Genomic DNA, 23485 nt, shown 5'->3' on the forward strand with positions numbered 1-23485 from the left:
AATATAGTGTAATATAAAAAAGCTACTTCCTGTCAATGCCTATGCAACTACATCTCATTTTTATTAGAAAGAAAGTAAAATAATTAAGATGCAATTGGAATTATCTGTAACATAAGATCAGAGGTAGGTAAATATAGCATTCTAAACTTGTACAACCAATGGTATTACGTTTTAATTTGGAGTAAACTGTAAAAAGGAAAAATAAGAAGAAATAAAGTTAAAAGGGATAAAGATTAGGATTCTTTTACACAATCAGTAATATGAAAAGCAATCACACCACTTGGCCACAAACAGAGAAGTGAACCTAGCTGATTAGATTCAAGTGACTTTCCCAGAGCTGATTGAATGAAAGACATTGTAAACAGTATATTTGAAGTCTTATGTTACAGTAAAGAAAGTAAAAAATGTTTTCCTCTTCTTATTTAAAAATGTGCGTATAAACTCAAATAGCAGTGTTTGATGATGAAACTGCACTTATGTTTTTGTGAAGGCAAAGCATAAATTTAAAAGTAAAATACCAAATTATAAACCCAGTTTTCTGCCTGTAGGTTTTTTCAGTTTGTTTTATTACTTTCCCTGAAGTTGATGACAGTCATCTCTGTATAAGTAGGCCACAGAACAAAATAAAAACAAAAGCAAAAGAGAATCCATCCAGAATACAGTGGTTAATGGCTTCATCTCAAATAATTTAGTGATGCTTTGATTAAGAATTTCTATTCCCTTAAAAGAAGCTGAAGACAAGCACAGCGGTTAAATGCAATGAAGAAAAAAACAGTTTTGAACTAAAGTATTCTAGTGTACTGACTTCTCAAAGCTGTTTGAGTCCATCACATTTGCTGAAGCTGCCTCCACTTTTAACTCCTTATGTGCTCAAAAATATAAATACAAAAAAACAGTGTTTATATAGATGTACTAGTTCGCAAATCATAAAAAATAAGCTCTATAAAGAAGCATGTAATAAGATTGTAATTATCAAAGTAATCGAAAACAATTTTTTTTTAAACAGTCTTATGTTTATATTTTACTCTTAGCTCTATCTTTGTTTATGCTTTACGTGGAACAGAATATCTTTTAATGCCAAAATTTTTTTCCCAGTATTTATCATACTGTATATTGTGTTTCTAAGAATGAACTTTAATAAAATAATTAGTAGGTACAGTTGTGCTTGAAAGTTTGTGAATCCTTTAGAATTTTCTATATTTTTGCATAAATATGACCTAAAACATCATCAGATTTTCACTCAAGTCCTAAAAGTAAATAAAGAGAAACCAGTTAAACAAATGAGGCACACATATTGTACTTGGTCATTGATTTATTGAGGAAAATGATCGAATATTACATATTTGTGAGTGGCAAAAGTATGTGAACCTCTAGGATTAGCAGTTAATTTGAAGGTGAAATTAGAGCCAGGTGTTTTCAATCAATGGAATGACAATCAGGTGTGAGTGGACACCCTGTGTTATTTAAAGAACAGGGATCTATCAAAGTCTGCTCTTCACAACACATGTTTGTGAAAGTGTATCATGGCATGGACAAAGGAGATTTGTGAGGACCTCAGAAAAAGAGTGGTTGATGCACATCAGACTGGAAAAGGTTACAAAACCATCTCTAAAGAGTTTGGACTCTACCAATCCACAGTCAGACAGATTGTGTATAAATGGAGTAAATTTAAAACCATTGTTACCCTCCCCAGGAGTGGTCGACCAACAAAGATCACTCCAAGAGCAAGGCGTGTAATAGTCTGCGAGGTCACAAAGGACCCCAGGGTAACTTCTAAGCAACTGAAGGCCTCGCTCACATTGGCTAATGTTCATGTTCATGAGTTCAACATCAGAAGAACACTGAACAACAATGGTTTGCATGGCAGTGTTGCAAGGAGAAAGCCACTGCTCTCCAAAAAAAACATTGCTGCTCGTCTGCAGTTTGCTAAAGATCACGTGGACAAACCAGAAGGCTATTGGAAGAATGTTTTGTGGATGGATGAGACCAAAATAGAACTTTTTGGTTTAAATGAAAAACGTTATGTTTGGAGAAAGGAAAAAACTGCATTCCAGCATAAGAACCTTATCCCATCTGTGAAACATGGTGGTGGTAGCATCATGGTTTGGGCCTGTTTTGCTGCATCTGGGTCAGGACGGCTTGTCTTCATTGATGGAACAATGAATTCTGAATTATATCAGAGAATTCTAAAGGAAAATGTCTGGACATCTGTCCATGAACTGAATCTCAAGATAAGGTGGGTCATGCAGCAAGATAACGACCCTAAGCACAAAAGTCGTTCTACTAAAGAATGGTTAAAGAAGAATAAAGTTAATGTTTTGGAATGGCCAAGTCAAAGTCCTGACCTTAATCCAATCGAAACATTGTGGAAGGACCTGAAGCGAGCAGTTAATGTGAGGAAACCCACCAACATCCCAAAGTTGAAGCTGTTCTGTACGGAGGAATGGGCTAAACTTGGTGTGCAGGAATGATCAAAAGTTACTGGAAACATTTAGTTGCAGTTATTGCTGCAAAGGGGGATCACAACAGATACTGAAAGCAAAGGTTCACATACTTTTGCCACTCACAAATATGTAATATTCAATCATTTTCCTTAATAAATAAGTGACCAAGTATAATATTTTTGTCTCACTTGTTTAACTGGTTTCTCTTAATCTACTTTTAGGACTTCAGTGAAAATCTGATGATGTTTTAGGTCATATTTATGCAGAAATATAGAAAATTCTAAAGGGTTCACAAACTTTCAAGCACAACTGTAATTCAATACCACTCATTGTATATAAAAATTTATACAATAAAGAAGTAAAGATTAATTAAAAATACTTTCTGACACGAGTAAATCTATGGACAGATTGGTGCAAGACACAGAAGTTAATTTATATCTTAAAATATATACACCTTTCTAAATGTAAATCATAAAGGACCATCTTGTCAAAATTATCTGCAGGTTGCATTTATTTTACTTTTTTCTGATAAGCCTAGATAACAAAGTGGCTCATTTTCTTCGGAAGCTGATTGGTCTATGAACTGGAACAGTCTCTGAATAGATGAAATGACATCTATTAACCTGATTTTATGTTAGTCTTGTGCTTCCTTAATGAACCATTTGTTCCAATGGTACCATGTACCTCTCTCATGTTCAGGCCTCTCTTTGATCAGTCTTGTTTAGGAATGACTAGTGAAGCATCTACCAACTCAGCGTTTACCATAGCCATTGGATAAATGTGTGCTTTTCTCCTTGCATATTTACAACTTACAGAACATGTAGAGAGGTTCTTAGTTCTAAGGTTGTACTTGTTCTGTTCTGATCTGATATTCTCTGAGTAGAGTAAATTTAAATAATAGAATTACCTGTTAACAAGATCTTCTCTTTCTCTGTATAGAGCAAGTTTTTCTTAGTACATGATGTGTCATAATATTATATGTAAAATAAGTAAGTCACCCCATCCTCTTGTCATTTTCCCACTTGAGGTTTTTTTGAAAATTAATTTGATTTAATGTTTTAGTTGCTCTGTTGATTTTAACACTTTGCTTTGCATATAGAGATACGTTAATCTGATGAAATGACAAAACATCATCTTATTTAAAAATGGAGAACTGTGGTAAACACTTGCTGCACTTCATGTAAGGAAAATAACAGAAATACTCTCAACAAAGAAGAAAATAAAGGGGTTACTTTCAACAAAGAAATACAAGTTATCAACTTATCACCCTTCCACACCAGAAAATTTTATTTTTTAAATTAAAGGATCATGTCCCACTTACCTCACTGTTAAATTATCTGTTTAAAATGTTACAATTTCTGCCACCAAAAACAAAAATGGCAGCCTGTGTTATGGACACTGCAGGGTTTCCTGGCCTTTTGTGTGTTAACGGTCCAAGAAGCAACAAGAATGCTTGGGGCCACCACAGTCTGTTCTGGTCAGGCAATACTGAGATGTTTAATAAGACTAAAACTGGCCATAAAGTATCTAAGACAGAACTGGAAGGGATTTCTAGGACTAGATATAAACAAGGTGTTAGTGGCAAGAACACATCTGCTGCAAAGAAAAGAGACCAGTGGTGTTTGAGAGATAAGTTAGGGAGGTCTGAAGGAGCAAGTTTGATTCTTGAAATGGAAAATAAACCAGTACCCAATAAATTAGACAGAAACATTCATTTTTATTAATCAAGCCCATTGGAGCTTAGATTTTGTTATTGTTATTATTGTATATTTTGTTATGTCTTCTGTTACCCCTAGCCTTGCATATTTTCTAGTCTTATGCACTTCCCTTGTGTTCCTTTGGTTTCAGATTGGCATATCTGCACCCCCAAAAGTCATACTATTTATATGTATTATTCAGGAGACATAAACAAATGTAATCTATTCAGATACCATTTTAAGTAGAAAGGGAAAAATAATGTAAGGGTTTGTTTGAAAAAACTATCTATTTACATCATGCTTTACTTTACTTTTCCTAAACCTACAGTTGAAGTACCCCAGCTGTCCACAAGAGCAACTTCATTAAATTCTCTCATTTAAAGCCTGGAAACAAAGAGGAATTAATTAATGTTAGGTAGACTGTCCAGTAGGTGCTGACCAGTCTTTTGGCCTTGGAACCCCTGCAAATTTTTTTTTTTTGGTCCAACCTGTGTTTTTGTTCTGTCTTCCTGGCTATCTGACCTCATCTTTTGAGATTTACATGGCATTGTATATAATGATGCTACTCTTCTGCTAGATATTTATCTATTGTTTAAGATTGTATAAATGTATTTGTTTTTTTTTTTTTGTTTTGTTCTTTGTTACTTATTGTTTAATCATATTTGCTTTTTAGTAGCACTTTACAATAACTTTCATTACTAAAGCATAAACAAGCATTATGCAGTGTTTAACGAATCATGAGTTCATGTTCATTGAAATAGTTATAAATGTCATTAAATAATAATTCATACATTAGCTAATGTATTATCTTCTTATATAATAAGCTACCGTGGCTGTCTGTTAGTCTGTCCAGGAATTTAAATCACCTGTAGCTCGCAAACCATTTGAACTATTGACCCGAAATTTGGTACACATATACTACGTGACGTCTACTATCCACTTTCTGGGTGATGATTGACCTCCAAGGTTATTCCTATTTTTATTTTATTTTATTGTAGAATCAACTCTCGGCAGTTGCCATCAGGGCGGCCGTGCAGTGCATGTGTACGGGTGCCGTTCTCATCCCTACCACCTTTGCCATCACTTCCCTTACCTCTTCATATCATAAACCATTCTTGAGACCAGCTTAAGTGAAAATTTAAGGAAAACGTACTAAGTAATTGCAACACAAACACTGACTTAATCAGTTTTAATGCGAAAAGATGCCAACGAAAGAAGAGAAGAAACGCGTCACTAGGTTGGAGAAAAGAAGAGCTGCTCAGGAAGCAGCAAGCACATTAACCTCTGAGCAAACTAATACTAAACGTACAGAGTATAAAAACTATGAATGCTCAAGTCAAGTGTATTTACTGTATGTTATCGTACTGTGTGCCATTACTAGTTAATTATAATAGAGTATTGGGTATACAAATAATGATTAAATGCAGTAATTTATTTACTCATTTTGTCTAGGGATTAGTTTGTTCATTCTTATACCAACATATTCTGTACATTTTCTTCATAAAAATTTATTTTGCCTATGTATATAATGTTTAGGAAAAATAAAACATTGATTTTTTTTTTTTTCATTTTCTGTTCTTTGCAATTTTAATAAACTGGAAAGAATATTTAAGATTGAGGAAGTAAGGAAGAGCTGTAAAATATCATTGCTAAAAAGCAATTACTTGTTGATGCCACAGTACTGTAATGTTTTATCATAAATCTGTTATTAAGGCAATAAACATCATGTTTTGATTCAAACTGAGTTGTTCCTGCTGTTAAGCTCTGATACAAAGTTAAAACTAAACTGTTCAACAAACTACTCCCTACATCACAATGCTTTATTCATCAGGGCACAGAATTGCCCATTAATGTATCAATTACCCATTTACACACCTTTATAATGCGTAAATAGTTGCAGCTTTAGATTTGGTACTGAAAATCCTCCACAAGTAATGAAAAAATGATTTATAAACATTTACAAACCTGTCTAATGAATGAAGAATTTAAACTTTTAGAGTGGGTACTGCAACAACATGTATAACTAATGTAAAAGTGATTTAAAAACAATTGTGAAAGGCACCAAAAATTCTTGCAGTGTTACAAGCAGGCCAGAACATAAAATATCCAGTTTTAAAGACGGCACAGCTCATGAATAGCATACTCGCATAAATAAATAAAACATGTGTAACTAATATTTAAAGATATTTCTCACTAATCGGTTAGACATTAGTGAATTCAGTCTCAACAGGAGTAATGTGCTAACAAATGGTCAAAACATGCCTTACTAGCCTTTTGTGAAATAATCTGTAAATGTTTAAAAATACATTACCTAATGAATTAATTATTATTTAATTACATTTATAACTATATGATATGTTAAACATTACATAATGCTTTATTAATGAAAGTTATTATAAAGTGTTAGCTATTTTTCTTTTCTTGTAACTTTCTTCTAAAGCAGTTTAAGCTGCATTGTTTGTATGAAAATGTGTAGTTTAAATAAACGTTTTTGTTGTTTTGTCAATAGCCATACATTAAACTGCAAAACAAGTTTGAAGACAAATAGAATAGAGAAACTATATTGGAAGATCTGAGAGCCTCTGTAATTAAATAGTACTATAGATGTATTTGGAAATGTTTTTCAGGTACCATACTTAAGTAGGCAGATAATGGCTATAGTAGTGTTGGCATAATAATGGGAAAATAAAAATAATGTATTTTTTAGTAGCTTCCCTAGCGTACTTATTTGGATATAAATTCCAAACTACTAAATTCTTTCAATCAAAAACACTTAATCTGGTGAAAGCAAGGTCAAGGCACTTTGTTGGTGTCAAGTTAGGATCAAAACTACACAGTCATGGGTGACAACTGCAAGCCTTATTTAGGGATAAATTGAGGTTATGAGTAATACATTCTTTAAAATCACTGTTTTTGTAGAGGCTTTGAACTGAATTAGGAAAAAAAAAACACCTCAAAGCTCCAAATCTGCTCAAGTGAGCCTTCCTAATACATTCAGAGTTCTCCTGACCAGTGTCTGAATGAGTCAATGCTGATTGCCAGATTTCATTCTGGTGCTTAATATATTTAAGTTAGGTGCACTGTGCTATACAGGCAAAAATTCTGAAGCACCTCTTAAACTTGGAATTCCATCTGTGTCGCATGCACACAAATGATTTTTAACAAACATATCATAGTTCAATAAATACATATTTTCTTTGAAAAATGTTCCTATCAAAATCCTAAAAACAAAGCTAGTGCTCCCTTGAAATGACATCAGCCTAATCAGTTATTAAACTGATAAGACATCGGTTCTTCGGTTGTTTGTAGCATTTCCAGAAAACACAACTTATGTTTTTTATTCTGTCATTTTTCTTTCCCTCTTTTTTCTTTAACAAACTAGATTTTTTTTTCTTTTCAAAATGATATGAAGGATCTCTGTGTATTATGTTCTTTATCATATGGTGACTGTGATGTCACTTAGAAATTATCATACAAATTCTTAAACTCTAATACATTAACAAAATAAGTAACAAAGAAAAAAAAGTAGTACACTGTGGGTCAAACATGAAGCCTCAAGCACTCGTGCTGAATGACTGATTCACCTTGAATTTTTATTTGTTCCTCATGGCACTGCAATTCTGTAGTTATTGATGCTGCCTCAGTTTCAGAGTCCTTGATTCAATTATTCTCCTGTGTGGAATTTACATTTTTTTATCTGTGCCCATATACATTTTATTTGAGAATTCCAACTTCTATCCATTTCCCAAAAAGTCATTATCTTCAAGATCTTTTTGAACTTCATATTGTAATCTTATTTTGTCAGCAATGCAATACTCAACATTTTAAATTTCTACTTTGTTTAGTTAGAAAACAATTAAAGCAAAGAAAAGAGCTCTGTCATTAATTATTCTATCACATAATATAAAAAGGAAACACCTGAAAAGGGCACTCTTAAGTATGCATAACTTCAGAAAACATACATTTTAGTCAGTAGGTTCCCAATTTGTTTTAGCTATTAATTTGGAACAGCATAGGAAGGTACTTGGCTAGCTTCACTCTGTATTAAAAAGATCAATAGGTCAGTGAGTCTAAATTTCCTTTCAGGTCCCCCACCATTTTATCTATTGAATTAAAATCGGCTTTATGACCCTACTCTCATTTGTATGAACACAGTGTTGGTGGGTGGTGTTTATGGTAATTTTTAAGAACAAAAAATATAGACCACACCAGAAGGGTATGATAGAAACATAATGGATTTTCTTGCCGGGTTCTGTAGGACAAAGTGGGCACTGCCCATTCTGCTAGGCTTTAGTGGTACACCAGGCCTGTTAAGAAAGCAGTTTTAACCCCCACTTGCATTTTAAACTAAGTGGCTAAACTTCAATTTGTACCAATGTCTGTCTGGACTTCATCTGATAACAAACGTCTAAATCAGAGTAGTCTCTAACATCTCTACAGGTGCCCCTCTAAAGATCTCTTTAGCCTGAAGGCATGAAATGGACTCAAGCAAGTACAATGATCTGTAATTCAAGGGATGATAATTAAGATGGACAAAAGAAACTTGCCTAAGCGGAGACACCAATTTTGTAGCTTTGAGTGACTTTAATCTAATCAGGAGAATGTTCATCCTTCCTTGAAAGCCACATACGTCCCATCTTTCAAAGTAAGTGAGAAGAAGGGAGAAGCAGCAAAGATTGCAAAGAATGGACAGAAGCAAAGAGAAGCTAAGAGAACTGTGAATTGAACAAACTCTGGAACTCTCTGTGCACATTCTTCAAAATGATTTTCTGAAATCGTATCTCAAGCAAAAGCTATATAAGCCACTGTTCCTTGGAGAGTTGAATCCAACAAACTTTTTTCTTTTTGAACCTGACGCTGAGACCCAGTCTATTAAACCAAGGCGTTGTGTCAATAGTCTGACAAAGCTGAGAAGCCATTACTTCAAGAAGGAACTTCAGCATCTAAACTCTTGGACTAGAATAAGTAATGCCTTTTCCATTTGAAGTGGCAAAAGACAACAGAAGGCAAGCTGAGAAAGCAGCAGCACAGCACTAACAAGAATCATGCAGCAAGCAGAACATGTGCACACCAACATATGAAGAATCTTCAACTTAAACCCAAAGCAACAACAAAGGATCAACTCCACACAACATTGGACATTGATATCCTAAAACTATTTATCTGTGCCAAGCTAGCCTGTAAGTTATGTTTGTTTGTATACTGTAGTCTGTCTGCGTCCAGTCTTGTATGTCAAAATATACTGTATATCCAGTATGTCAATATAATATAAATAATCTAGCATGTCAATATTTAAGCAACATACAAATGCAACATCTGTCTGTCTGTCGGTTTTTCACAAGAGAACTACTTAACGGATTTAGATCGGGTTTTTTTCTATTTTGCTTGAACATTTTGGTTGATTTTGTGACTTCTCTCATTGCGCTAAGTATCACAGTTCGCTTTCAGGAGTGATTAATTCATGCTAATCCGAGCTAGAGGCTGTGGGCCAACACGCAGCAGATTCTGTTCGAATCGGTCTACCTCTGGCCATGTTTTGGAGCGTACCTTGCCTCTGCTTAGCTAACGGTACCTGTTTGTTTATTGCTTTTTGAAGTTTGTTCTGCTTCACTACTACGCAGGCAGGGCTGCAGGGGACAGCTAGTACATACGTATATTTTATATATAAATGTTTACACAAGGAAGTGTGTGTGTCTGTCTGTCCGGCCTGGAAATGTGAGGCTACAGCATGAAGCTCAAAGAAACTGAACAAAGTGAAATCACCGAGAATAGAGAAATTCGCTTATCTGCTAATACACAAGCGAGGCGAGCACATCGGCAAAACAAAACCTCTGAAAAGAAAGAAACTCCTTTAGCCACTGATAGACAATGAAGGCGAGCATGTCAACAAATCAAAACTGCTGAGGAAAGAGAACCTCGCTTAGCTGCTCTTGCACAACCAATGCGATTGATTGATTGAAGTGCCATGGTTTCTAGGCGCCCAGCCTTTTTACAGCACAGCCTTACACAGCTAGTATACAGTGGTGCTTGAAAGTTTGTGAATCCTTTAGAACTGTCTATATTTCTAAAAAAATATGACCTAAAACATCATCAGATTTTCACTCGTGTCCTAAAAGTAGATAAAGAGAAACCAGTGAAACAAATGAGACAAAAATATTATGGTCATTTATTTATTAAGGAAAATGATTGAATATTGTGACTGTAACGTTTAAACACCATGAAGCTGCTGAGACTAAAGTACCAAAAGACAGACTGACGCTGCTACTGGCCTGTAACATGGATGGGTGAGAAAAGTTGCCATCGCTGGTAATACGGAAAAGTAAAAAGCCAAGGTACTTTAAAAACGTCAAGAATCTTCCAGTGGCATAGGAGGCAAATCGCAACGCCTGGATGACCAGTGAAGTTTGAATGCAGTGGCTGAAGAAGCTGGACAATTCAATGAGGTCCAAAAGACGACAAATTGTTTTGCTGTGTGACAACTGTGAAGCACACAGTGAAGATATCAGACTGACAAACATCAAGCTCGTTTTTTTGCCGTCCAACACAACAAGTTAATTCAGCCCATGGACAAAGGTATAATAGCAAATTTCAAGTGAAATTACCGATCCCTCATGCTTCACCATTTGATGGCTATCATGGACCAAGGTGACAATGAAACAATGAGAGCAATTGAGCTGGCCCGTAAGCTGACGCTACTTGACAGTTTGCCCATGCAGAAGGATGCATGGAGTTGTGTCAGTACGTCAACAATCATTAAATGCTACAGATGGGCAAGCTTCGTGAAAGTTGTGGAGGGAAATAGCATTATCCCAGTTCCGGGTACCTCAGCAGCAGTTGTGGACGATAGCAGCAGCGTGGGGCTACAGCTGCCTGATGGAATGTCAATTAATGACTTTGATCATTTCGTTGAAATCGACAGTAATGCTCCAACAAATGCAGATAAAACAGACGAAAAGATATGCAAAAGCCTGAAGGCGTCTACTCCAGCCGCTAATCAACTAGAACAGAAGAGACTGGACGTGGCCGATGTCAATGACGTTCAGACTGCACCTGCCATGGCACTGACGTTCGCTAATGCAGTGAAGAGCTTGGATTTTATACAAGCCTACCTAGAGTCAATGGGCTGTGATTCATACAAAATGTTTTATGCACTGTCCAGCCAAATATATGACCGTCGTCCAAACCAGGCACAGACAACAATAGCAGATTATTTTTGTTGTGTGGTGGTGAACAAAAAAACCAGGGTGGACCTTTCTGATCATCATCAGGGTACAGCCGTACCAACTTTCCGAGACAAAACGAGCTGAAGTAGAATTGGAGCTCCAGTGGATGCTGGAGTTAGGTGTTATTGAGGAGAGTCAGAGCCTATTGTTCAGTCCTATTGTACTGGTCCGTAAGCCTGATGGCAGTTGGTGCTTTTGCAATGACTTCTGTCGACATAACTAAGTCTCCCAGTTCGATGCCTACCTGATGTCCCAAGTTGACGACCTCCTAGAGTGGTTTGGCAAGGCTCAATACCTGACCACTTTGGACATGACCAAAGGGTATTGGTGTTTAGTACCCCTAGTGGACACTGGCAGTATCATGTTCTCCTGTTCAGTTTGCATGCGGCCCCTACTGACCTTTCAGCATCTGGTGGACAGAGTGCCCTGGCTCCACGGTGCCTTTAGTGCTGCCTACTTGGATGACCTACTGCATGTCCAAGCAATGTTCTTAACATTAGGAAAATCTGGTCTCCGAATCAACCCCAAGAAATGTTTCTTCGGCTTGATGGAGGCCAACTATTTAGGCTACCTGGTTTACGGGGCACTGTAAGGCCACAGTGTTCCAAAGTCAAAGCCATTTTAAGCTGACTGAATCTAAAAAACATTGAAAGTAAAAACAGAGACTGAAATTGTGAAGTAGCTTATAGAGAACACTGATTAGTGGCCATTACTCCTCTCAGGGAAAAAAAAAAAGTTTTTGTGCCTAGTTGTCCTGGTTTTTATTACTTGAAAACGTTTACCATGAGGTAGGCAACCGAAGAGATGGTGGCCAGGATGCTAGGGATCCATGATTATCTTATGTGCCCTACTAATTAGTCTGGCCTGGTCCAAGTCCTGAATATGGCGGGAGACTAAATCCAATGGTCTCCTCTGCTGACAATCCACTACAGATGTTCCCTGATCTTGGTCCAGAAGCTGCACCCAGCCACACCATTATACACAAAGATAAAATATGTTGGATGATGGCAGTGTAGAATTGCACCAAAATGTCCTGAGGTAGTTTAAGCTACCTAAGCTGCCACAGGAAGAAGAGCAATTGCTGGGATATTTTAATGACAGAAATTATGTTGATCTCCCATTTCAGATCCTTAGAAAAAAACACCCAGGTACTTAAATGACTCAGTAGTACAAGCCATTAATGACCAGTGAGGAATGAGATGGTCTTTTAAATCTGAAGTCAATGATCTCTTCAGTTTTTAATAGTTGTGGACCAAATTAATAGTGTTCCAAATGCTGGACTTCCTGGCGACAAAAAGGCCTCATTGTTATCAGAAATGAGGCCAGTCAAATTGGTACCATCTTCAAATTTAATAAGTTTCACGGATCGGTTGTTTGAATTAGTCATTGAAGTACAGTGAAAATATCCTGGGAGACAAGACACACCTTTATGGAGCTCCATCACTGATGGTGAGAGGTTTGAACAGTACATACTGCTTCCTATTTGTTAGGAAGAGACTAATCCAGAGACAAATGGAAGCTGTTAGATTTACTGAGGTTAACTTGTTTTTTAAGTAGCTCAGGCTTTATAGTATAAAGGCAGAGCAGAAGTCAACAGAAAGGATCCACACATATGTTCTAGGAAAGATCAGGTGATGGTGAGAGAAATGAAGTCCTATGTTAATGGCATCCTCTACTGGATATTTTACAGGAAAAAAAAATAAAGCATGCAAAATATAAGCTTCTGTTTGTTGATTTTGGCATATTTCAATTCATTGATCTGTTTTATAAACCTTCTCTTTCCAATATAGGATCACAGGGTATCCAAAGGCTTACTTGGCAGTAACAGGTCCAGTGAAGGAGGGAAAAAAGTTCTGCTCATCTTTAGAACGTTAGAAGAAACTGAAGTACCTAGTGTGACGGGCAGCCATGGCCACTACATGGCCGGGACTCCAGCTGGGCGGAGCATCCACAAGAGCATCCACAAGGCACTAACTTCCCCTAGATGCTACATGGCAGCCCTTCTATGCAACGGTGGCACCATGGATTCCTGCAGGGCATGCAGTAAGTTGGAGTTTGGCACTGTTCTTTTGGGTTCCATGGGGGCTGCCAGGGGGCTACAGAGCCCTACTTTGGGTTTTTATTACACCTGGGAGTAGTTCCAGTTAATCCTGATAAGCCACCTGGAGCACTCCCAGGTATAACAAAAAAGGAGAAGCCTCACTCCATTCGTGGAGCCAGAGTTGGGAGGACGAGGGATGAGCTTGCCAATGGAGAAGTGGAGGAAGAAAGGAGAGGAAAAGAAGTCAGAAGGGACTGTGTATTTGGTGCTCTTTTGTACTGTGCTGTTGTGGAGAGCAAGGGAAAAGTGCTTCCCACTTGTAAATAAACATGTGCTGTGCTGAAACACATGTCTCTGCCTGTCTGTGTCGGGGTTGGGGCACCTGGAGTGCCTCTTGTTTCCACACTAAAAAACTAAACTTGAGAACCATACACAAACTTTCCACAGGCAGTAATCATGGCCAGGATTGAAACTTATTCTGTAGCTGGGAGGCGGCAGCAGGATCTACTCTGTCACTGTGATGCTTTGCAAAATTTGACATTGAAACTGAAACTATGTTTAATACTTTGTTGTAGTTAATGATGTATGCTTTGCTGTGAGCTAAGGGCATAGTTATTTTTTAATTTTATACAAAATGCTTCTCATAAAATATAGTGCAATAAACAATAAATAGATAAACAGATTCTACATAAAGTAATCATAATATCTTCAGGAAAAATAACATGAGGGTTTAACGGCCAAAAAATGCATGAGGTTTTATTAGATAAACTGAAGGTGCAAGGAAAGAACTTTTATCAATATAGCAGTTCTTTGTAAGTTATTAGAGAATGATATTAATTTTGTAAACCTTTGTTTTTACCTACATAGAAAATTTGTTTGAAATAATGGTCTTCAAAAGTTATAAAATTGTAAATAGGGAGCCATGGGAGGATTTGGAAGCCTGCCAATGGACATAGCTCTCCAAAGTACAGCACTTCATAAAGAAAACTATTCCTCTCTTTGCTTACTTTGTAAATCAGCTGAAGAGAAAATTTCTGTTTCTCTCTGGATTTCTTTCAGCTGTTTTTATTGATCATCAACATTATAAAGGCTAAGTGTATCTCTTCACATCATTTTACTTTTTTTTATCTGTCTGTGGGGGAATGGGATGTTTTGGAAAGCATTTAAATCCACTACTATTAGCTAAAATAACTGAAGTTCCAGGGAGCTTATGCCCTTTACTCCACTATACTCAGTGGATATTTACCAAATAAAAACATACTTTTTAGGTGATCAAATTTTTATATAATAATTTTTTTTGTATTATGGTGGTCACAATTTAACCATTCACAACCCAAAAATTTGAAGCATGGGCTAAATAATAAAGAATACCCCCTTAAGCCGCTCTAAAGGAGAGTGCAAAAATGAGTTTAATTACTACCACACTCTCTAAGCCAATCCCTAATTTGTAACACTAAGACTGACAAATAAGTGAAATACTGTACATCAGAACTAAGTTAAGAATGAATGTATTAATTCAAGACCAGCACATGCAAAACCATATCTGAGATGAAAATTTCCTCTTAAGTCTATAGATGCAACCTTCCTAGTCTCTCACAATAATAAAATAAAAAATAAAAGATCAATTAGAACTTCAGCAGCAGGACTATTTCATCTCCCACCATGCAGAGTGGATAAATACAAAAATATTAAGTGCAACAGTCGAAAACTATAGAGCATAACTGAAACAAAGGACATGGAATTAAATACTTAACCCAGCAGGCAATACAAATGTAAATGGGAAAATGTGCAAGACTGAAAACAGCATTTCTTCCAAAAACATTTAAATGAAAGGGCTGACCAGTTTCGACCGAGTCCTTATTCAAAACATTGCTCCAGTCAGGGATGTACTGGCCATCAGGCAACTCAAACTGGACTACTCTTTCTGAAGGGTCATGGTCATGCTGTCAGGTCAAAAACTGTGAGACCCAGAGAGCAAGAGAGAGAGCAAAAATGAGAGATGTGATGTGATTGTGCCTGGGGATCCATGGCAGATTTATTTTTTTTTATTTAGAACAGTGGCTGTTTGCTTTGGTGGCATGGAGAGCAGGGCAGCCAAGAGAGAAACAGTGCTAATAGGGAGATTGGCGGTTAATTTTTCACGAGTATTAGTGGTTCAGGATGCCATTCCTTGTTAATGGCTATACTTGTGAGTTAATTCTGCACCTGTTTTACCTAGGATGAAATAGTTCTACAAAGGCACAGGAGTGCAAAAACGTTCAAGTTTGGTCATTTTTTGAAATATAAGAAAGAAAGAGATAATGAGAGACCAAGAGTGCCATATGGGCAAATCACGATTATAAAGAGAAGTTGAAATATGGCTAACGAGTTTGTGAATTGAAAAGGAGTGGTAAAAGAACAAAAGATGAGGTTCTCAGTCATGCAGGTGTCTCATTTGAGAAGAGTGAGTCTGTAGAGAGCAGGGTTGGACCTGCCCTGCTGCAAAGAGGCTGGAGAGACATTTTAGACTTGGTTTCATTCTGAAGATACTGATGTGCGGTAGCAGCAGAACAGTTTGGATCCTGAGTTTGTAGATGGATTGTGTATCAGCTGACTGGGTATGAGGGGCCAAACAGACCATAAATCATATATTTCTGTGCATTATCTATTGGTTTACGTGTGAACACTATTGGTTTATGAATATTTACTATCGCTTTGCGTGCATACTTAATTGGTTTGCGTGCGAACAATACTGTTTCATTCATATGAACTATATTGGTTCGTGTCCGTATATTATCGGTTTGTACATGAACTATATCCATTTGTACGTGCATACCACTGGTTTATATATGAACTATATTGATTTGCCTGTGTATATCACTAGTTTCAGTATGTTTTGTTATTGGTTTGTGAGTGAACTGCATTGGTTTACGCTTGCATGTTATCGGTTTGCGTATGAACTATATTGGTTTGCGTTTTGTGCCAGTCCAACAATGAATTTGCGTATGCACTATATTGGTTTTATGCATGTCTTATACTGGTTTCAAGTAGGTAACCTGTCGATTTTGTGCTTGAACTCTACTGGTTTTATGTGTGTACCATGTCGGTTTTGCATTTGAAACATATTGGTTATGTGTGCGCACCCTATTGCAACTCTGTGTATGAACTATATCGGTTCTGCGTGCGAACTATATTGGTTGTTCACATGATCTTCAGTGGAAATGGGCGGGGCAAGAAACAGGAACTCAAGGGCTGGCAGAGTCATGGAGTATAAAGAGAAGTGTCTAGGAGACGCATCTGCGTTTAAACAGCACCATGTTTTTTCCACACAATACGTTTGCGAAATGACTTGGTGGTAATTATTACTATTTAACAGAATCTATCCTTGAGTCTGTAATGAACACAAGGCTGAAGTTAGGTACATATTCGGTCATCTTATTATTTGCTCCCATCTACAAGCTTGCTTGCAATCAGCAGCTGTACATTTTCATACAGCGTTTGCAAACCAATTACATATTCTAAAGGCAAAATGTTGACGTCTTTATGCAACATAACATTTAGTTAATACCGCGCTGCACAGACAGGTGAAGTGACTTGCTCAGGGTCACACAGTGTCAGTTTCAGGACTTGAACCCACGAACAAAGGGGTTGAAAGTGCAAAGCCCTAACCGCAATGCTTGCACATCTATAATGTGTATATTAATTGACTAGACTGTGTGACCATAAGCAAGTCACTTCACCTGTCTGTGCAACGCAGGGGGCACTGGGCAAACGTAACCAGTAGTATCTAAATGTTGTATGTTGGATAAAGGTGTTAGTAAATGTATAATATTTTGCCTTCAGAATAAATAACTGGTTTCAAAAGTTGTGTGAAAAAGTACTGTGGCTGGGTGCGAGTAAACCTGGAAGCGAAAAAGAAGACAGCCAAATACGTACCTAACTTCAGCCTTGTGTTCATTACAGACTCAAAAGTAGATTCTGTTAAATAGTAGTTGTTTCACAAACGTATTGTGCAGAAAAAATATATGGTGCTGTTTAAACGCAGATGCGTCTCCTAGACACTTCTCTTTATACTCCATGACTCTGCTAGAACACAGAACTGATATAGGTCATACAGAGAGTTGCATTAAAGTGTGCACGCATAACCATTATGTTTAGTATGCGAAACCGACATGGTACACACACACACAACCAATAGAGTTCAAGCGCAAAATCAACAGATTACCTACATGAAACCAGTATAAGACATGCATGAAACCAATATACTGCATACGCAAATCCATCATTAGACCGGTACAGAATGCAAGCAAATATTGTTCATATGCAAACCAATAACATACAAGCATAAACCAATGCAGTTCACACTCAAACCAATAACAAACGTACTGGAAACACTGATATACACATGCAAATCAATATAGTTCATATGCAAACCAGTGGTATGCACATATGGACACGAACCAATATAGTTCATATGAATGAAACCAGTATTGTTCGCACGCAAACCAATTAAGTATGCACGCAGACTGATAGTAAATATTCATAAACCAATAGTGTTCACTTGTAAACCAATAGATTACACACAGAAATATATGATTTATGGCCTGTTTGGCCCCTCATAACTGGGAGCAGGCTGTATGTGGGGATTGTCAAAAGAGAAACTGCGGTCATGTACAAGTAAAAAGAAGGCGAATAGGCATAACCCTATCTCTAACATAACTCACTTGTCTGGTAAAAGGGCAAAGTATGCAACAAAGTGCATCAATGATGGAGTGCACAAAAGTTGTTGCTCTACGATTGGGACTGTGAATTTTTCTAATGTTTTTTAAGTACTTGTGAGTACATGCACGAGAACAGAGTTGGTGTTGTGAGAATGGAGCCCTTAGTTCACTTTGTTAGTAAAAAGATGAAGTATGCAATGAGACGTCAATAAGGGAATGCATGCTCTACTAAGATAAGAGTAAAGCTTTCAAGGTCTTAATAGTTTTCTGGATTTGATCTCTATTTATTGGCAACCCAAAAATTCACTGTTTTATGAAAAATGTTTTTATTGAAGAACAGCCCTAACCCCTACTACTGATCTAACTGAACTAGCTAACCAAAACAAAGAACAAGGAAGATTGAGATACAAGTGAGATGAAACACAGAGAGCATTTCTTTCAAAAATGGAAAAGGGGCAGCAACATGTAAAAAAAAAAAAATCTAAATATTATGAAAGAGGGACTTCAGTAGGTTCATAGTATAAAAGTGATCAGTGTTGTGAAATCCTTCCACCTCAAAGCTTAAAATAGAAACCAGGCCTCTTAAATCTCACACAAAAGACCTGACCTGGCATATTTACAATTCTTAGTCCATTGGATTGGTCAAACATGGGCAACTTTGCCCTAATCTCAAAAGGGGGGTTTCAGGCCAAGCTATGGGACTCAGGCTTTTAAAATATGTTCACAAAAATGAAGAGGTGGGAAACAATGAAACCTCTGATCCAACACAAAAAAGCAAGTTCCTTATATATAAAGATTAAATAAAAAACAGAACTAGAAAAAAAAACAAGGTAGTATCAAAAAGGAGCTAACAAACCAAAATAAAAAAGAAACAAAAGACAATAGTTTAACCTCCTTGGTGTAAATCCTGAATGTGACTCTGTGTTATTATGGTTAATCAGTTAGTCAGATTCGGGGTGAATGTAATGATCCGTTTTCAGTGGTAAGCCCGAATAATTCTCAGGGCAGTATTCTGCTATCATCTAATGAATGAAAAAACACTCATGCTGCAAAAAAAACATGAATATTTCTATGCTTTTTTCCACTTTTTGGTAGCTCATCTATATTTATGAGTGGGATCTAACCTTCAACCAAAAACACAAGGGCAAATGAAAAGCCATAAAGTCAGTTTTAGAACAAACTGAAACTGACACATTGATCGAATCAAATGATAGTGTTGATGAAATGAATTGGTCATTAAAAGTTAGCACATATAGTGAAACTGATACATGTGACCAAACCATCATGATATGCCTAGTTGCAGAAAGGCAAGCTAATTGTGATCAGGTGCAAGGACAAGAAAGACATTCACTTCCTAAGCACTGTTCACAATGCAGCAAATTTCAATGTTCACGTCAGGGGAAACGAGGATGTCACTGAGCCTTGCACTGTGATAGTCTACAATAACACAATGGCTGTGTTAATAGTGTGGATAAGGCACTGGCATTCTACCACCTCATGCACAAATAACAACAAAAAAAAAATTATAAGAAAACTATGCAAACAAAACATGCTTCTAATGTCCCAATTGCAACATTACTCTGTGTGTTGGTGACTGTTTCAAAACATATCACAGAAACAATGTGTACTAAATCTGCATTAGCACAGCAGTAGACACTAGTCCTACTTTTCCTACTGTATTTATGTTGATGTTTTGGCATTTAAATGTTTCTGTTACACGCAATAAAAGTTTTCCCTGTTGAAAAAAATTATACATTTTTGGATTGTTTTTCAGGGGATAATAGTAACACTAAGGAGGCTACTACAAAATGCAAGGGTCAAAATCCAGAGTATTCAAACCAGAATAAAAACAAAGCGAGAATCAAAATAAACCATAATCTACTAGCCAAAGCTGTCAAATCATTCTAAAGCTTCAGTTTAAGTACTGCTTCATAATTAGGTGGCCCTGTCTCCTTAGGTTGAACACAGAGAAGGCAAGTCAGATAACAAACAGCACTACACAGAAACACAAAAACATAGAAAATCATAAAATTACAAAATTATGAAGATGAAACAAAACCAAAAATAGAATAATAACATAATATACAAAATTATGTATAAACAACAACAGAAAAGCTAAATGAAGAAGAAATAATCTTAATCCCAGGTGACAACTGTCACTATACTATAAAAATCAAGTCAAAAGCCTGTTTAAACTTACAATGACATGCAAATCTAGACAGTATATCAGATGACTCAAATTAAAAGAATGATTTGTTACGCAGTCCCTGCAGTGGTGTAAGATAGGTTGAATGTTTAGGAATGTGTGATTAAACAAGACAATGGCTGACTTAAAAGATGTATGTATTGCTTTATGTACCTTAATTTCATGTAGTCAGTAATAATTGTTTGTTTTTGTTTAACAAGAACGTCAAATTTCAAATACATGTGGAATGGAGTTTAGTTAGCAATACAAATTTATCTATGAATAAAACCTAAACTCCGACAATCTTAGTCATTTGTAAAAGTTCAGACAAGTGCATCACCTTGTGGTCTGGTTGAAGACATAGTTGGTGAGAGGCACAAGGACAGAAGGAGTATTAGAGAATCAGGTGAGGTAGGGGGTTAGATAGGGCAGCATTTTATTATGCTTTTATCTCAGTCAGTTTACTGGATTACTTAATTTACAGATCAGTATGAAATGTTACGTTATACTCATACTGAAGGGAGTGCTGAATGGGCAATTGTTGAATGGTCAATTGACGAACAAAGCTCTAGGTCCAGTCCATCCTTGACTCCATTCTCTGAATGAGCACAGAATACAGTGCATTATGGGCGTGGAGTATTATAAGTTCCTCTCCAAATGGTTATGCAACAAAATATTTATATCACTTGGTGTTAAGAGAAACTTCTTTGGCGTGCTGCTGATGCTTCTTCTCCACATTCAGTTGAGCATATACCAAATACATTTATTTAAGTAAATCCTATCTTCATCAGACTCTTATGGTATACCACAGCAATCAACTCCTTATTTCAACCACCAACCTCCCTAATGCTTTGTGCATAAAGTTCATATCCATGACGTAAGCTAATAAGCAGAATGATTCACTGGCATTGTGAGGGACAATTAACCTGTTAAATGGGTGATGCGTTAAAAACAAAACACATCAGCCCTGGCACTCTCGTGCTAACTGATGGGAACTGTAGTCTGTGTGTCGGTTCTGGTTTTTGTGTTGCTTTTCCTCCATTTAATTCCCTTTCCCTGAAATGCCATTTACCATGTATTTTAATTGAACTATGGCAACACACATGCAAAATTTTGTAAAAATCAGTTTAGCCATTTTTGTGTAATTGGCAAACAAAGAAACTGATTTTAATATATACTGTATAGATAATCACATATAACAGCACTACAGTGACGATGTCTTTAACATTACTGTCACACAGCTTCAGGAACTTTAATTAACTTTTTGCTTTGTCAGTGTTTATGTAAAGCCTTCACACTTTCTTATTTGTAATTTTGCAGCACTCATTAAAACTGACAATGCCATGTTATGAACCCTTTACTTTTTTTTAACTCGATAGGTTATATTTTTTAAAAATTTATTTTCTGTCACAATGTTTCAAGTAAAAAACACAATTTTAACCAAAGGTGCACAAAACAGCTTTCAAAAGTTTAAAATCTTGGCCAAGAATTGATCTGTTTAGGAACACATTGAGAGAAAAGTATTATCACACAAATCAATGAATTACTGTGTATTTTCTGAAATAGACACTAGTGCCAAATGGTTCAAATGATGCAATGTTTCATATTCCAAAGTGCATAATTATTTGATTTTTCAAAATGTCAGATGATTCAGCAAGAGTCAGCATTTGTTTTTCCTGCCTGCTGGCATTTTGGAAAAATTATCCCTGGTCAGCAAAATGGATGGTTGTGACCATTCACTTAGAGTTACCCACTTTCCTGTTTATGTATTTGTCAGGCTGTTTACTGAAAAAAAAATAAACCTTGACAAAAGTGGTTGCAATTGAGGCAGAAGGAAGGAGCATTCTATTAAATGCTGTAATATGAATAATTCAGGAGCCTTTCAAATTCCTTATAACAAAAAAAAAAAAACTCTTAAGAAGTGAGAAAGTAAAAACTGCTGATTTTTTTTTCATGCATATTCAAGTGCAGAAAAACCTGCAAACAAATGAATTGTTGACTGGAAAACACATCAGAGAGTGCCAGTCCTATGAACTACAGTAGCTTGAAGTAACAAGTAGCTATGCAGATTTGTTCAGACTGATCTGTGAGAAGACAGATATATACAGCAGATGCGAAAAATAGTATAATGCAGTTCTTTAATGAAATTATTAAAAGCTAATCAATCAAATTACTGCGTCATGGTACCAGAACCTTCAGTCTGACTGTCAGCTTGGTGTACGCATGTTTATCTGTTTGTGTGGTGTGGGATAATCAGAAAAAAACAAATACACCGGTTTGGAGTAACCACCCCATATACTTGAAGCAAGCAATGAAAAAGGCAAAACAATCGTTTTTACAGACAAAATCCAAGGCAGAACTGAGTACACAGAGTCAAGATGGCATCTTGAAGGTTGACAGGAAGTGAGGTCAGAAGAGCCGGAACTTGAAGTGAGGCAAGGCAGTTAGGCAGGATTTCCTTTTGTTGGTCTGAAGAGGAGGAAAGAGAGAAGGAGTTAGTGGACATCACCACCCCCTGGTTGGGTGTACAATTACAGTTATTTAAGCCCATTAACTGCCTCCAATCCAAATGTGTGTGGCAGTATGTACTTTGGTTTATACTCACGTCCAAAAGGTATGAGTGATTGGTTAACACGTACCCTCAATAGTCCCAGTATGTGCCACTGTGGCTTCTCATCCAGTATTAAAGGCTGTGTGAAATAAGCAAGTTTAGAAAAGCAAATAATCTATTTAATAATGAAATATAATTTTATACTTTTATCAACTGTTGAAAAATATTATTTATTTTTGCAACAGATAAACACAATGAATTTAACAGAGTGCAGAAATTAAAAACATGGAATGTATAAATTAAGATGTACTACTATGTTTTGTTCAATATAAAAATCATCACTGCCTTTATTTTTATAACTATCTGATTTATTTAAAAAAGTAAATAGTACAGTGGATTCATATTTATTAATCAGCTAGCATATTGAAAATGTATGATATGGAAATTTTAGAATGCTGGAAAGAAAAACAACAGTAAGGACTAAAATGTGTCAGAGGGCTTTCATTTGACAAAAGGTTCAAAAAGTGATTTTATTATAATCATGGTGACAGCACTTTCTTCTGTTTTTTTTGTTATTCCATCCTTTTATTGATTGTTAAACCCCTTTTCTGCCCATGATAGTGATATCAGAGGTAATAGATGCT

The sequence above is a fragment of the Polypterus senegalus genome, chromosome 5, assembly GCF_016835505.1.
Source record: "Polypterus senegalus isolate Bchr_013 chromosome 5, ASM1683550v1, whole genome shotgun sequence".
NCBI lineage: Eukaryota > Metazoa > Chordata > Cladistia > Polypteriformes > Polypteridae > Polypterus > Polypterus senegalus.